We start from the raw sequence: 14,884 nt of genomic DNA on the forward strand, positions 1-14,884 counted from the left end.
AAAGATGTTGGGATATTTGGTCCAGGCTCCTTCCTACACCAATTGGCAGTGGTTGCGGTCCTCCATCAATGGCCACAGCCCCTCTTGGGAAGCCCTCTCTGGCAGCTGCGAGCTTCTTCCACTTGTCCACTCACTGTTTCTTCACTTTTCTCCCACAGACCCTGACAGGAATGACTTGCTTCCAGCAACAGCTAGCTCCAGGATATTCCACCAAAACATGTTGGTTTCCCTTAACCCTCCTCACACCTTTATTGAACTCTCCACAATGACCTTGTTCAAGTGGATCACTTCTCTCTAACCAGGAGGGCTGCCTAGACCTGGACTCATACAGAGGGAAATGTGCAGGAAGAGATGCAGTGAAGGAAACCAACTAGACTTGGCACGACATTTAGTTCTGAGCCTCCTAGCAGCCAAGTCAAAAAGAACAAAGTATATCACATAACAGAATAACATTTCTTTTTTTACACTGAGCTCTGACTGGAATTTTTCACATGTTTATTTATGCACCAGAAGATTTCTTAGTGTTCATGCATACCTTTGCTTTCATAGTGCTCTGAATCCTGTGTAGGAAAAAAGTGCTCGGCATCAGGGTCATATTTAGAAGTGGTGCAAGAGAGAGAAAGATTTAGCAGCATGAGAGAAGGTCCAAAGTCATGCCAATGAGATAACCAGACTACCAGAAACTCTATCTTATTCACTATGTTGTCCCCACCTTCTAGAATAACACCTAGCACATAGAAGAATAAATAATTGTTAGATAAAACAATGAAAATCTTAAAATCTTTGTATTGTCACATTTTGGCCTCTTGTATGTTACAGCTTTCAAAAGTCACTTTTGTTTGAGAAGATATGATATTGTAGGACATAGTTCTCAGACTTGACTATACATTGGAGCTATCTGAAGAGCTGAGTTAAACACTGTTGTCTGGATCCCACACCCAGATATTCTGATTTCATTTGTTTTGGGTTCAGCCAGGGCATCAGACTTTTTTTTTTTTCTTTTAATGCTACCCAGGTGATTTTGTTGTGCATTCCAATTTGAGAACATGGTTGTGCAACATGTTCTGAAATTGGAGTCAAGAGACCTGGTTTTAGGCCTCAATCAACCAACGATTGCCTGGTTAAGCACAAGCACAGTGTTCAACTCATCTGAGTCTTGGTTTTCCCAAATGTAAAATGAAGATAAAAACACCTGCCCTGAATACATCACAGGTTTGTTGTGGAGAATAAATAAAATTTTGTCTGTAAAATTTCTGGGTAGATTCTAAAACATTCTACATGGATATCATCATCAACATACAATATGAAATGTGTAAACTGCTTGGAGGGTTGAATATTCTTCCTCAGGTAAGGTTTTAAAGTCCCCACAAAAGTCTGTGTTTGACCTCGTTGACTTTCTTGAGATACTACTAGAAGTCTATAAACCATCATCCCCCAAGTTAAACCAGAGACATCACATTTGGCAGCAAGACTAACAGCTCAAAGTACAGAGAAAAAGGACTTTTTCTCCAACCTTGATGAGCTTATTAAAAAAAAAAACCCATGCCCAGAATAGGAGTTTGCATGTTTGTGTGATCACATGTCAACTTAATTTCAAGCTTTGTCATGTCAGAAACTCTGGCTGTGGCCCAGGAGTGGACAGACTTGACCGCAGCATCATTCCCTTCCCCTGCAGGTGCGTGTCTTGTGGCGGTGATAGTTACCCGAGGTTCTTAGCCTTTCTGAATCCTCGAGTCTGTTGGCTCCCTTCGGTTGTTTATTCATCCTCTTCTTGCATGTGATCCTAGATTACATTCCATTCCACACTGAAAACCTTAATAGATATTTATAGAGATTTTGCCCACATTTATAAAACTTGGTCCAAAAAAACCTGTGTTCCATGTTCTACAAGTATAATTATCTTTCAATCAAATGTTTCAATCAAAGTTTCCTTTGGAAACTTTCTTTGGATTCTAACAAATTGTAGCATGCAAATGATACATTTTCATAAAACTGCAAGTGGCTGAAAAATTTCTATTCAGATTGAAAAATCTGTTTTCCTTAAAAAGTGTCCAATGTTTACTACAGCCCATTTAATTTCCATATAATTTGCTAGGATGGGTGAGGAGAGAGTGAAACCCATGGGTTTTTTTCAACCTAAACTAAGTTCCCTTAATCATGCAAGTATCATTTTGGCTCATCATCACACAGTCATTTCCTGGCGCAAAAAAATTTAAAAAATAAAAAATTCTCCCTAATAAGTCTGGAGGTCTTGTCAGCGAAGCCTGAAATCCTTAGGAAAGTCTTCCTGTTAATATTGTGATTTTAATTGGACCAAGTGCCTTTGGCATCTCTTCAAGTTTATTCTAGGCCCAAATGTCAATTTATAAACTCATTTATACAGATATTGCTGAATTGGGATGATGAAAATTTCTAAGGGGCCTATAGGATGGTGAGGATGGGACTGTGGGGGTGGGGTGGAGGCAGGGCATATAGAAAAGGTCACTTTGCCTGAAGAAATAACTTTTAAATACTTAATTAAATGGTAGGATGTAGATGGGAAACAGAACAGAGTCCTCACAACTTCAAAAATATAGACAAATGTACTTAGAAAATGAAGACATCAGACATAAAGCAAGATAGGATGAAGGAATTCAGAAAAGCATTGTTACATTTCTAAAAAGATACATTGGAATACTTTGATTCCTTGATAGCATTTGTTTCACATGTTCAAATTATTTTGTAAGTTCAACCTGACAGTTCAGCAATTAGATGTAAAATCAGTGGTAAGACTATGTCAAGATATGTTTAAACAGACATTTTAAATCTAAATGAAAGATAGTTATGCATAAAATATAGGTTTTTTGTTTTTAAAAAAATGTATCATTGACTGAATGTTTATAACAGCTTTATTGAGATAGAATTCACATAATATAAAATTTATCCTATTAAGGTATATGATTCAGTGGATTTAATTTAATTTAGTTTTATTTCTTGAGACACGGTCTCGCTATACTGCCCAGGCTGGAGTGTAATGGTACAGTATCAGCTCAGTGTGACCTCCACCTCCTAGACTCAAGCAATCCTCCAACCTCAGCTTCCCAAATAGCTGGGACTCCAGGTATTTACCACCATGCCCAGTTAATTTTTGTATATTTTTTAGAGATGGGGCTTTAACATGTTGCCCAAGCTAGTCTCAAACTCCTGAGTTCAAGCAATCTGCCTGCCTTGGCCTCCCAAAATGCTGGGAGTATAGGCATGAGCCACTGTGCCTGACCTATTCAGTGGATTGTATTACATTCACGTGACTCTGCAAGCATCATCGCCATCTAATTATCAGAACATTTTCAGTGGATTTTATTATATTCACGTGGCTCTGCAAGCATCGTCACTATCTAATTATAAGGACATTTTCAGCCAGGCGCGGTGGCTCACCCCTGTAATCTTAGCACTTGGGGAGACCGAGGTGGGTGGATCACGAGGTCAGGAGATCAAGACCAGCCTGGCCAACGTGGTGAAACCCCGTCTCTACTAAAAATACAAAAATTAGTCGTGCGTAGTGGTGTGCACCTGTAGTCCCAGCTACTTGGGAGGCTGAGGCAGGAGAATCACTTGAACCTGGGAGGCGGAGGTTGCAGTGAGCCGAGATTATGCTACTGCACTCCAGCATGGGAGATAGAGTGAGACTCTGTCTCAAAAAACAAAATAAAACAAAACAAATTTTCATGAATCCAGAAAAGAAATCTAGACTCATTAGCAGTCACTCTCCCATTCCTTCTCACCCCAAACCCTGGCAACCACTAATCTACTTTCCATCTCTATGAATTTGCCTATTTTGAACTACACAATGGAATTACACAATATGTGGTCTTTTGTTTCTAGCTTCTTTCGTTTGGCATGTTTTCAGGGTTCATCCATGTCATAGCATGGATCAGTAGTTCATTCATTTTTATTGCTAAAAATCATCCCATTGTGTGGATATATTACACTTTATCTATTAATCAATTGATGATCACTTGGACTATTTCTACTTTTGGGCTGCTATGAATAACACTACCATAAACATTCACACACAAGTTTTTGTGTAGACATGTTTCTATTTCTCTTGAAAGTGGAATTGCTGGGTCATATAAAAGCTCTATGCTTAACATTTTGAGGAACTGATATACCTATTAAAAGTGGTCATACCATATTGAAATCCCATCAGCAATGTATGAGGGTTCCAATTTCTCCATATTCTCACCAACACTCGCTATTGTCTATCTATTTTAGCCATTCTAGTGTGTGTGAAATAGTATCTCATAGTGGTTTTGATTTTCATTTCTCTAGTGAAATGCAAATGATGTTCAGCATTTTTCATTTTCTTATCTGTCTACAAATCTTTGGAGAAATGTATATTCAAGTCCTAAGTCCGTTTTTAAATTGTTGTTATTGTTGTTGTTGCGGAGTTGAGAAAGCCCTTATCTGATCATGATTTGCAAATATTTTCTCCCATTTTGTGGGCTGTCTTTTCACTTTCCTAATGGCATTCTTTAAAGTACAAAAGTTTTTAAAATGTTGATAAAATCCAGTGTATCTATGCTTTTTCTTTTGTTGTTTAAGTTTTTAGTGTCTTATCTAAGAAGCCATAGGTTAACCTTAGGTAATAAATACTTCCATAAATATTTAGGTCTATAGTCCATTCTGAGTTCATTTTTGCCTATGGTATGAGATAAAGGTCCAACTTCATTCTTTTGCATGTGAGAATCCAGTTTCTTTATGCATTCTGAAGTCTCTGCCTTTGGATTGGCATGGTTAATACATTTACATTTAATATAATTACTGATAAGGTAAGATTCACATTTGTGATTTTGGTATTTGTTTTCTATATGTTGTGTATTTTTTTGTTTGTTTCTCTATTCCACTATCACTGCACTCCTTAAATAGTTATTTTCTCCTGTACCATTTTCATGCCCTTGCTGTTTATTTTACTATGTATTTTTAAATTTTTTTCTTATCAGTTGCTCTGGGGATTTAAATTAACATCTTAACTGAAACAACCTACTTTGGATTCATACAAACTTAATTTCACTGGTATACAAAACCTTAGTTCCAGTATAGCTCTGTTCCTTTCCTCCTTTTTGTGATATTATTGTCATACAGACTACATCTTTATTCATTATATGCCCATCAACATCATTTTGCAGTTATTGCTTTATGCAATTGTCTTCTAAATTCAATAGTAGAAGAAGAGGACTTAAGAATACATTTCTATGCTGTCCTTTATATTTACCTATGTAGTTATTGTTTTCAGTGCTCTTTATTTCTTCATATGGCATAAGTAACTGTCTAGTGTCTTTTCATTTCTGTCTGAAAGTCTCCCTTTAGCATTTTTGGTAAGGCAGGTCTGATAGTAACGAATTCATTCAACTTTTGCTTATTTGAAAGTTTCTATCTCATTTGAAAATTTTGAAATTTCTCCCCCCACCTTTTTTTAATTGCCTTTTAAAAAAGTTTCACATTTACAAAAAAATTAAGATAGTACAGGGAGTTCCCATGTGCCACAGACAGTTTCCTCTATTACTGACATCTTACATTAGCATGGGGGCATTTGTTACAATAAATAAACCAGTATTGATATATTATTAACTAAAATGCATCGTTTATTCAGATTTACTTAGTTTTTCCCCAATGTCCTTTTCCTGTACCAGGATCCCATCCAGGACATTGCAGTACATTTTATTGTCACGCCTCCTTCAGTTCTTCTCGGCTAGGCTGTGACAGAGTCCTAAAGCAGCTTTGGGTCAACTCTCCTTGGCTCAGACTTTCCTTGTTTTTGATGGCCTTTACAGGTTTTTAAATTAGTGGTAAGCTATTTTCTAATTTTCCCTCCATTGGAAATTGTCTCATGATGGGACTGGGCTAATGGATTTTTGGAAGGAAGGCTGCAGAAGTAAAGTGCCCTTCTCATCACATCACATCAAGGGTACACACTATCAACATGACTTATCACTGTTGATATTGACCTTGATCATCTGGCTAACATAGTGTTTTGCAGGTTTTTCCATAAAGTTCCTCTTCCCCCACTCCTTTCATACTATACTCTCTGGAAGAAAGTCCTTAAGGAATGGGATCTATGTTCCCCCTACAAGAGGGGAGAATATTCACATAAATTATTTAAAATTCTTCTGCAAGAGAAAGTTTTCCTTTTCCTCATTTATTTATTTATTCAATTGTTTATTTATATGATTATGGACTCATGGAAATGTATCTTATACTTTGGGTTATAATCTGTATTACTCTGTTCTCATGCTGCTATGTCTTTAACATGCCCGAGACTGGGTAATTTATAAAGGAAAAGAGGTTTAATTGACTCACATTTCCACATGGCCAGGAAGACCTCACAATCATGGAGGAAGGCAAAGGAGGAGCAAAATCACGTTTTACATGGTGGCAGCAAGAGAGGGTGTGCAGGGGAACTCTCATTTATAAAACCATTAGATCTCATGAGACTTATTTACTACCACAAGAACAGTATGGGGAAAACTGCCCCCATGGGGCCACCTGGCCACACCCTTGACATGTGGAGATTATCATAATTCAAGGTGAGATTTGGGTGGGGACACAGAGTGAAACCATATCATAATCCAATACTATTTTATTTATTTTGTGGAAATTGTTTTTGCTTTGGCCATTTGAGCTCTTTCAGCTGGCTTCTGTGTCCTTTTGAGATATTCAATAAAGGTAAGTTTGTTTTTGTTTTAGCATCTCCTTACTTCCTGGCACTATGAGATGCTACTCTTGTAACTTAACTGCTCCACTCCTAGAACCAGTCATTTATCCAAGGAGCCCTGCTTCCATTTATTGGAGAATAGTACTAGAAATCAAGACTTGGATGCTAGATGTGCTCATTGCTCCTGTGCTGTTGTTGCTGCCAGACTCTCTCAGCTAAGAAAGCAAGTAAATATGTGGTGGTATTCTAACCCTTGTGTATACAAGTATTTATATTAACACGAGTTCACATTGATGTGGATTCCATTACACATGAATCATTCTATCCTCTTCCAGTTGCTTGTTGGTAAATTGTCACTACAACAGCAAGAAATCCAGCTCCAACCATCCGCCAGCTATTCATTTAGCTGTTCAATTCCAGTACACACATAGGTATACTGTACATATTAACCTGCACCACTATGGCAAAGAACTTCATCAATTAGAGTACAATACTTATGCTAAGTTTCTTTTGCCCTTTGTCTTACAAACTCTACTCAAGTTCAAAGTTACTTAGCATCTTCTTGCACTCCCTTCTCTGAGATTATTTCATACACTTGTAATACAGTTAGATTATCTTGTCAAAATCACTGTTTCTTCTTGTAATACTTTTTATTTTCCACCTCTTAAATGTTTTTTAAATTTGTATACATTAAGGTTTACTCTTTGTGCTATAAAGCTCTATGAGTTTAAGAAAATACATAATGTCATGTATCCTTCCATTATAATATAATACAAAATAGTTTCACTGCCCTAAAAATTCACTATGCTTCCCTTACTCATCTCTTCTTCTTCTCTTGAATCCCTGGGAACCACTGAACTGTTAATGTCTCAAAAGCTTTGTTTATTCCAGCATGTAATATAATTGGAATAACAGTATATAGCCTTTTCAGACTTACTTCCTTAACTTAGCAATATGCATTAGGGCTTATCCATGTCTTTTTATGATTTCTAACTCATTTATTTTTATCACTGAATAATATTCCATTATATGGGTGTATTACAGTTTTGTTTATCCATTCACTTATTGAAGGTATCATGGTTGCTTTTAATTTGGGGCTATTATAAATATAGTTGCTATAAACATTCACATGCAGGTTTTTGTGTAGATGTAAACTCTCAAACCAGTTGAGTACCAAGAAGCATGAAGCTTAATTGTATGCTAAGACTTTGTTTATCTTCATTAAAAAAAAAAACAACTGCCAAACTCTCCTCAAAAATGGCTATTCCTCTCCTTCATTTTTATAGTGTAGTTTTGCTGGATGGAGAATCCTTAACTCTTTTTTTCTTTAAGCACTTTGAATACTTCACCCAATGCCTTCTGGCCTCTGTGGTTTTTGATGAGATATTAGCTGCCAACCTTTTTTGGGACACCTTGTATGTGATGAGTCATTTTCCTCTTGCTGCTGTCTAGATTCCTCTCCCTTTTTCTTTGGCTTCAATAGTTTGACTATGATGTTTCTAAGTGTAGGTCTTTTGGAAATTTTCCTACATGGAGTTCACTGGGCTTTCTGGATGTGTAGACAAATGTTTTCCATCATATTTGGGAAATTTTTGCCTGATTTATTTAAATATTCTTTCAGCCTCTTTCTTTCCTCTCCTTCTGGGATTCTCATTATGCATATGTTGGTTTGCTAGATGATATCTCTCAGTTCTCTGAGGTTCTGTCCTTTTACTATTTTTTTTATTTTGCTTCTCACATTGGATTATCTCAACTGACTTGTCTTCAAGTGCACTGATATTTTCTGCCAGCTTAAATATGCTGTTGAGCTCCTCTAGTCAATTTTATTTTTACAATTTCAGTTGTTAAACTTTTCAATTACAGAATTTCTATTTAGTTCTTTTTAATAATTTCTATTACTTTATTGATATTTGCATTTGGTAATACATTGCATTCATACTTTCTTTTAACGTTTTAGACACCGTTTCCTTAAATTCTTTGCATATATTTGTAAGAGCTGATTTATAGTCCTAGTCAGTTCTATATTTGGGCTTCCTCAGGGATAGGTTCTATCTACTTCTTTACTCCTGTGTATGTGTCACACTTTCCTGTTTCTTTGTGTGTCTCATAATTTTTATTGGAAACTGGATATTTTAAATAATATAATGTGGTGATCCCAGAAATAAGATTCTCCGCTCTCCCCAGAGTTTGTTGTTGCTGCTGTTTGTTTAGTCACTTTGCTGACCAATTCTGTAAAATCTATATTGTTTTTTATTTGCAGCTACAGAAGTACCTTCTTGATTAGCTTAGTGATTTGACAGAGATTTTCCTAAATGACTTGAATCAACAAATTTTCCACCCTTTTCTGAGGGATTCTGTGTGTATATTGTAGTATGATGCCAACACTTTGGCAGTTTACCATTCTTCCTTCATCTTCACTGCTTGTTTATACAGAGTCTTGAGGTCAGTCAGAAACAAGAGAGTAGGGCCTTCTCAGATCTTTCCTGGGCATGCACATGTGCGTGGCCTTCTAGACTCCCAGGAAAATGTTGAAGATTTTCAAAGTCCCCTATTGACCTCTCATTCTTCAGATTTTCCTTTTTGAGGGACCCATCTGGTACCATTGCCTCCAACAACTGTGATGCTAAGCAATTGCCACTGATTATTTCCAACAAACATCCTGGGAAAAGGGAATGGCTTTTCCCACTAAGCAAGATCTGCGTCAGGTTAAATAAAACAAGCTCTATGAATGGGGTTTTCAAGGAGCTGTAAGACAGATCAAATAATAATAAATCTCTAGACATGGGCACTGGGGAAGTCCCAAAGCCATCTGCCCTTTCCAGGGACCACTAGGCTGCTGGTTTTCAAAGCTACTGTACTTGCAAAGTTGCTTGCTTTCAAGGCTACCATGAAGTTGGGGATGGGAGAAGGAAGATAAGGCTAGTTAAAATGCCACAAATCTTTCTGTTCTTAACAAGATTCAACTATTTTCCTTAAATAAACACTCCTTAGATTGCTTAAGCTTTGTTTAATTTCCAGAGTTCTGCAAAAGTTAATTTTGACAATTTTTGCAATTGTTTTTGTTGCTTTTATTGAGAAATAGATTTTTGGAGGTCCCTACTTCACTATTCAGGAAGTGCATCTCTTCTGCACTTAGTAATCTCTTAAATTTTATTATTGAGACAGTCCTGATTTTGGATCATAGTTCCAACACTAGTCAGTTGTGTGACCTTGGGCAAGATACTTCACCTTCCTAAGTCTTGGTTTTCACTTCAAAAGATTTCTGAGAAAACATGCAAGAGTCCATAATAAATGCTTAATAAATGTTTATTTTTCTTTTTAGTTTTCCTGAAATGAAACGGTACTAGCATTCTATACTAGTAACAGATCTGCTATCCATTAACTGTGTGAGCCTGGTCAGAATGCTTAACTTCTAGGTATCTATTTCAGCTACTAAATGGTGACATTTTCTTACCTCTCAAGTCCATGCCAGCACTTTAGTCACATGAAAATTTTGTACTTTTTTTTCCTAAGCAAATTGATAATGCAAACAAGGTAGGATGTTTTAATTTACTCTAACACTGTCTCTAAGCATTTTCAAGGTCATTATAGCATGATCCATGCTATGGTATAAATGTGTTCCCCAAATTCATGTGTTGAAAACGTGATGCCCAGCGTAGTGGTGTTGGAGGTGGGGACCTTTTGGGAACTCTTTAAGTCATGAGGGCTCTGTTCTCCTGAGTGGATTAATGCCACTACAAAAAAAACTCCCACTTGTAGGAGTGGGCTCTCTCTTGCTCTTCTGCTCCTCTGCTACGTTAGGAGTAGCGTTCTTGCCTCCCTACCAGAAAGGGAGCATTACAGGTGCTATCTTGAAAGCAGAGGCTAGCCCTTACTAGATACAAAACTTGCTGTCACCTTTATCTTGGACTTTTGAGCCTCTAGAACTCTGAGAAATAAATGTCTGTTCTTTACAAATTACACAGTCTCAGGTATTCTGTTATAGCCACACAAAACAAAGACAATCTACATAAAGGCACAAAATGTTATTGACAAGTTATTTTTTATCAGTTTATTAAATCTGCTATTCTTTTAAGCACAGTATTATTAACTTTTGTGGTATTAAATCCTAAAGTAATAATAGCATTTCAAAAATTAAAAATTGCTCGGGGGTGGAGCAAGATGGCCGAATAGGAGCAGCTCCAGTCTTCAACTCCCAGCGCCAGCGACACAGAAGACTGGTGATTTCGGCATTTTCAACTGAGGTACTGGGTTCATCTCACTGGGCAGTGCCGGACGATCGGTACTGGTCAGCTGCTGCAGCCCGACCAGCGAGAGCTGCAGCAGGGCTAGGCATCGCCTCACCTGGGAAGCGCAAGGGGGAAGGGAATCCCTTTTCCTAGCCAGGGGAACTGAGACACACAACACCTGGAGAATCGGGTAACTCCCACCCCAATACTGCGCTTTGAGCAAACAGGCACACCAGGAGATCATATCCCACACCTGGCCGGGAGGGTCCCACACCCACGGAGCCTCCCTCATTGCTATCACAGCAGTCTGTGATCTACCGGCAAGGCAGCAGCGAGGCTGGGGGAGGGGCGCCCGCCATTGCTGAGGCTTAAGTAGGTAAACAAAGCTGCTGGGAAGCTCGAACTGGGTGGAGCTCACAGCAGCTCAAGGAAACCTGCCTGTCTCTGTAGACTCCACCTCTGGGGGCAGGGCACAGTAAACAATAACAAAGCAGCAGACACCTCTGCAGACGCAAACGACTCTGTCTGACAGCTTTGAAGAGAGCAGTGGATCTCCCAACACGGAGGTTGAGATCTGAGAAGGGACAGACTGCCTGCTCAAGCAGGTCCCTGACCCCTGAGTAGCCTAACTGGGAGACATCCCCCACTAGGGGCAGTCTGACACCCCACACCTCACAGGGTGGAGTACACCCCTGAGAGGAAGCTTCCAAAGCAAGAATCAGACAGGTACACTCGCTGTTCAGAAATATTCTATCTTCTGCAGCCTCTGCTGCTGATACCCAGGCAAACAGGGTCTGGAGTGGACCTCAAGCAATCTCCAACAGACCTACAGCTGAGGGTCCTGACTGTTAGAAGGAAAACTATCAAACAGGAAGGACACCTACACCAAAACCCCATCAGTACATCACCATCATCAAAGACCAGAGGCAGATAAAACCACAAAGATGGGTAAAAAGCAGGGCAGAAAAGCTGGAAATTCAAAAAATAAGAGCGCATCTCCCCCGGCAAAGGAGCGCAGCTCATCGCCAGCAACGGATCAAAGCTGGATGGAGAATGACTTTGACGAGATGAGAGAAGAAGGCTTCAGTCCATCAAATTTCTCAGAGCTAAAGGAGGAATTACGTACCCAGCGCAAAGAAACTAAAAATCTTGAAAAAAAAGTGGAAGAATTGATGGCTAGAGTAATTAATGCAGAGAAGGTCATAAACGAAATGAAAGAGATGAAAACCATGACACGAGAAATACGTGACAAATGCACAAGCTTCAGTAACCGACTCAATCAACTGGAAGAAAGAGTATCAGCAATTGAGGATCTAATGAATGAAATGAAGCGAGAAGAGAAACCAAAAGAAAAAAGAAGAAAAAGAAATGAACAAAGCCTGCAAGAAGTATGGGATTATGTAAAAAGACCAAATCTACATCTGATTGGGGTGCCTGAAAGTGAGGGGGAAAATGGAACCAAGCTGGAAAACACTCTTCAGGATATCATCCAGGAGAACTTCCCCAACCTAGTAGGGCAGGCCAACATTCAAATCCAGGAAATACAGAGAACGCCACAAAGATACTCCTCGAGAAGAGCAACTCCAAGACACATAATTGCCAGATTCACCAAAGTTGAAATGAAGGAAAGTATCTTAAGGGCAGCCAGAGAGAAAGGTCGGGTTACCCACAAAGGGAAGCCCATCAGACTCACAGCAGATCTCTCGGCAGAAACTCTACAAGCCAGAAGAGAGTGGGGGCCAATATTCAACATTCTTAAAGAAAAGAATTTTCAACCCAGAATTTCATATCCAGCCAAACTAAGTTTCATAAGTGAAGGAGAAATAAAATCCTTTACAGATAAGCAAATGCTTAGAGATTTTGTCACCACTAGGCCTGCCTTACAAGAGACCCTGAAGGAAGCACAAAACATGGAAAGGAACAACCGGTACCAGCCATTGCAAAAACATGCCAAAATGTAAAGACCATCGAGGCCTGGAAGAAACTGCATCGACTAACGAGCAAAATAACCAGTTAATATCATAATGGCAGAATCAAGTTCACACATAACAATCTTAACCTTAAATGTAAATGGACTAAATGCTCCAATTAAGAGACACAGACTGGCAAACTGGATAAAGAGTCAAGACCCATCAGTCTGCTGTATTCAGGAGACCCATCTCACACGCAGAGACATACATAGGCTCAAAATAAAGGGATGGAGGAAGATTTACCAAGCAAATGGAGAACAAAAAAAAGCAGGGGTTGCAATCCTAGTCTCTGATAAAACAGACTTTAAACCATCAAAGATCAAAAGAGACAAAGAAGGCCATTACATAATGGTAAAGGGATCAATTCAACAGGAAGAGCTAACTATCCTAAATATATATGCACCCAATACAGGAGCACCCAGATTCATAAAGCAAGTCCTTAGAGACTTACAAAGAGACTTAGACTCCCATACAATAATAATGGGAGACTTCAACACTCCACTGTCAACATTAGACAGATCAACGAGACAGAAAGTGAACAAGGATATCCAGGAATTGAACTCATCTCTGCAGCAAGCAGACCTAATAGACATCTATAGAACTCTCTACCCCAAATCAACAGAATATACATTCTTCTCAGCACCACATCGTACTTACTCCAAAATTGACCACGTAATTGGAAGTAAAGCACTCCTCAGCAAATGTACAAGAACAGAAATTATAACAAACTGTCTCTCAGACCACAGTGCAATCAAACTAGAACTCAGGACTCAGAAACTCAATCAAAACCGCTCAACTACATGGAAACTGAACAACCTGCTCCTGAATGACTACTGGGTACATAACGAAATGAAGGCAGAAATAAAGATGTTCTTTGAAACCAATGAGAACAAAGATACAACATACCAGAATCTCTGGGACACATTTAAAGCAGTGTGTAGAGGGAAATTTATAGCACTAAATGCCCACAAGAGAAAGCAGGAAAGATCTAAAATTGACACTCTAACATTGCAATTAAAAGAACTAGAGAAGCAAGAGCAAACACATTCAAAAGCTAGCAGAAGGCAAGAAATAACTAAGATCAGAGCAGAACTGAAGGAGATAGAGACACAAAAAACCCTCCAAAAAATCAGTGAATCCAGGAGTTGGTTTTTTGAAAAGATCAACAAAATTGACAGACCACTAGCAAGACTAATAAAGAAGAAAAGAGAGAAGAATCAAATTGACGCAATTAAAAATGAAAAAGGGGATATCACCACCGACCCCACAGAAATACAAACTACCATCAGAGAATACTATAAACACCTCTACGCAAATAAACTAGAAAATCTAGAAGAAATGGATAATTTCCTGGACACTTACACTCTTCCAAGACTAAACCAGGAAGAAGTTGAATCCCTGAATAGACCAATAGCAGGCTCTGAAATTGAGGCAACAATTAATAGCCTACCAACCAAAAAAAGTCCAGGACCAGATGGATTCACAGCTGAATTCTACCAGAGGTACAAGGAGGAGTTGATACCATTCCTTCTGAAACTATTCCAATCAATAGAAAAAGAGGGAATCCTCCCTAACTCATTTTATGAGGCCAACACCATCCTGATACCAAAGCCTGGCAGAGATACAACAAAAAAAGAGAATTTTAGACCAATATCCCTGATGAACATTGATGCAAAAATCCTCAATAAAATACTGGCAAACCGGATTCAGCAACACATCAAAAAGCTTATCCACCATGATCAAGTGGGCTTCATCCCTGGGATGCAAGGCTGGTTCAACATTCGCAAATCAATAAACATAATCCAGCATATAAACAGAACCAAAGAAAAGAACCACATGATTATTTCAATAGATGCAGAAAAGGCTTTTGACAAAATTCAACAGCCCTTCATGCTAAAAACGCTCAATAAATTCGGTATTGATGGAACGTACCTCAAAATCATAAGAGCTATTTATGACAAACCCACAGCCAATATCATACTGAATGGGCAAAA

This window comes from Theropithecus gelada, chromosome 5 (assembly GCF_003255815.1).
Source record: "Theropithecus gelada isolate Dixy chromosome 5, Tgel_1.0, whole genome shotgun sequence".
Classification (NCBI taxonomy): Eukaryota; Metazoa; Chordata; class Mammalia; order Primates; family Cercopithecidae; genus Theropithecus; species Theropithecus gelada.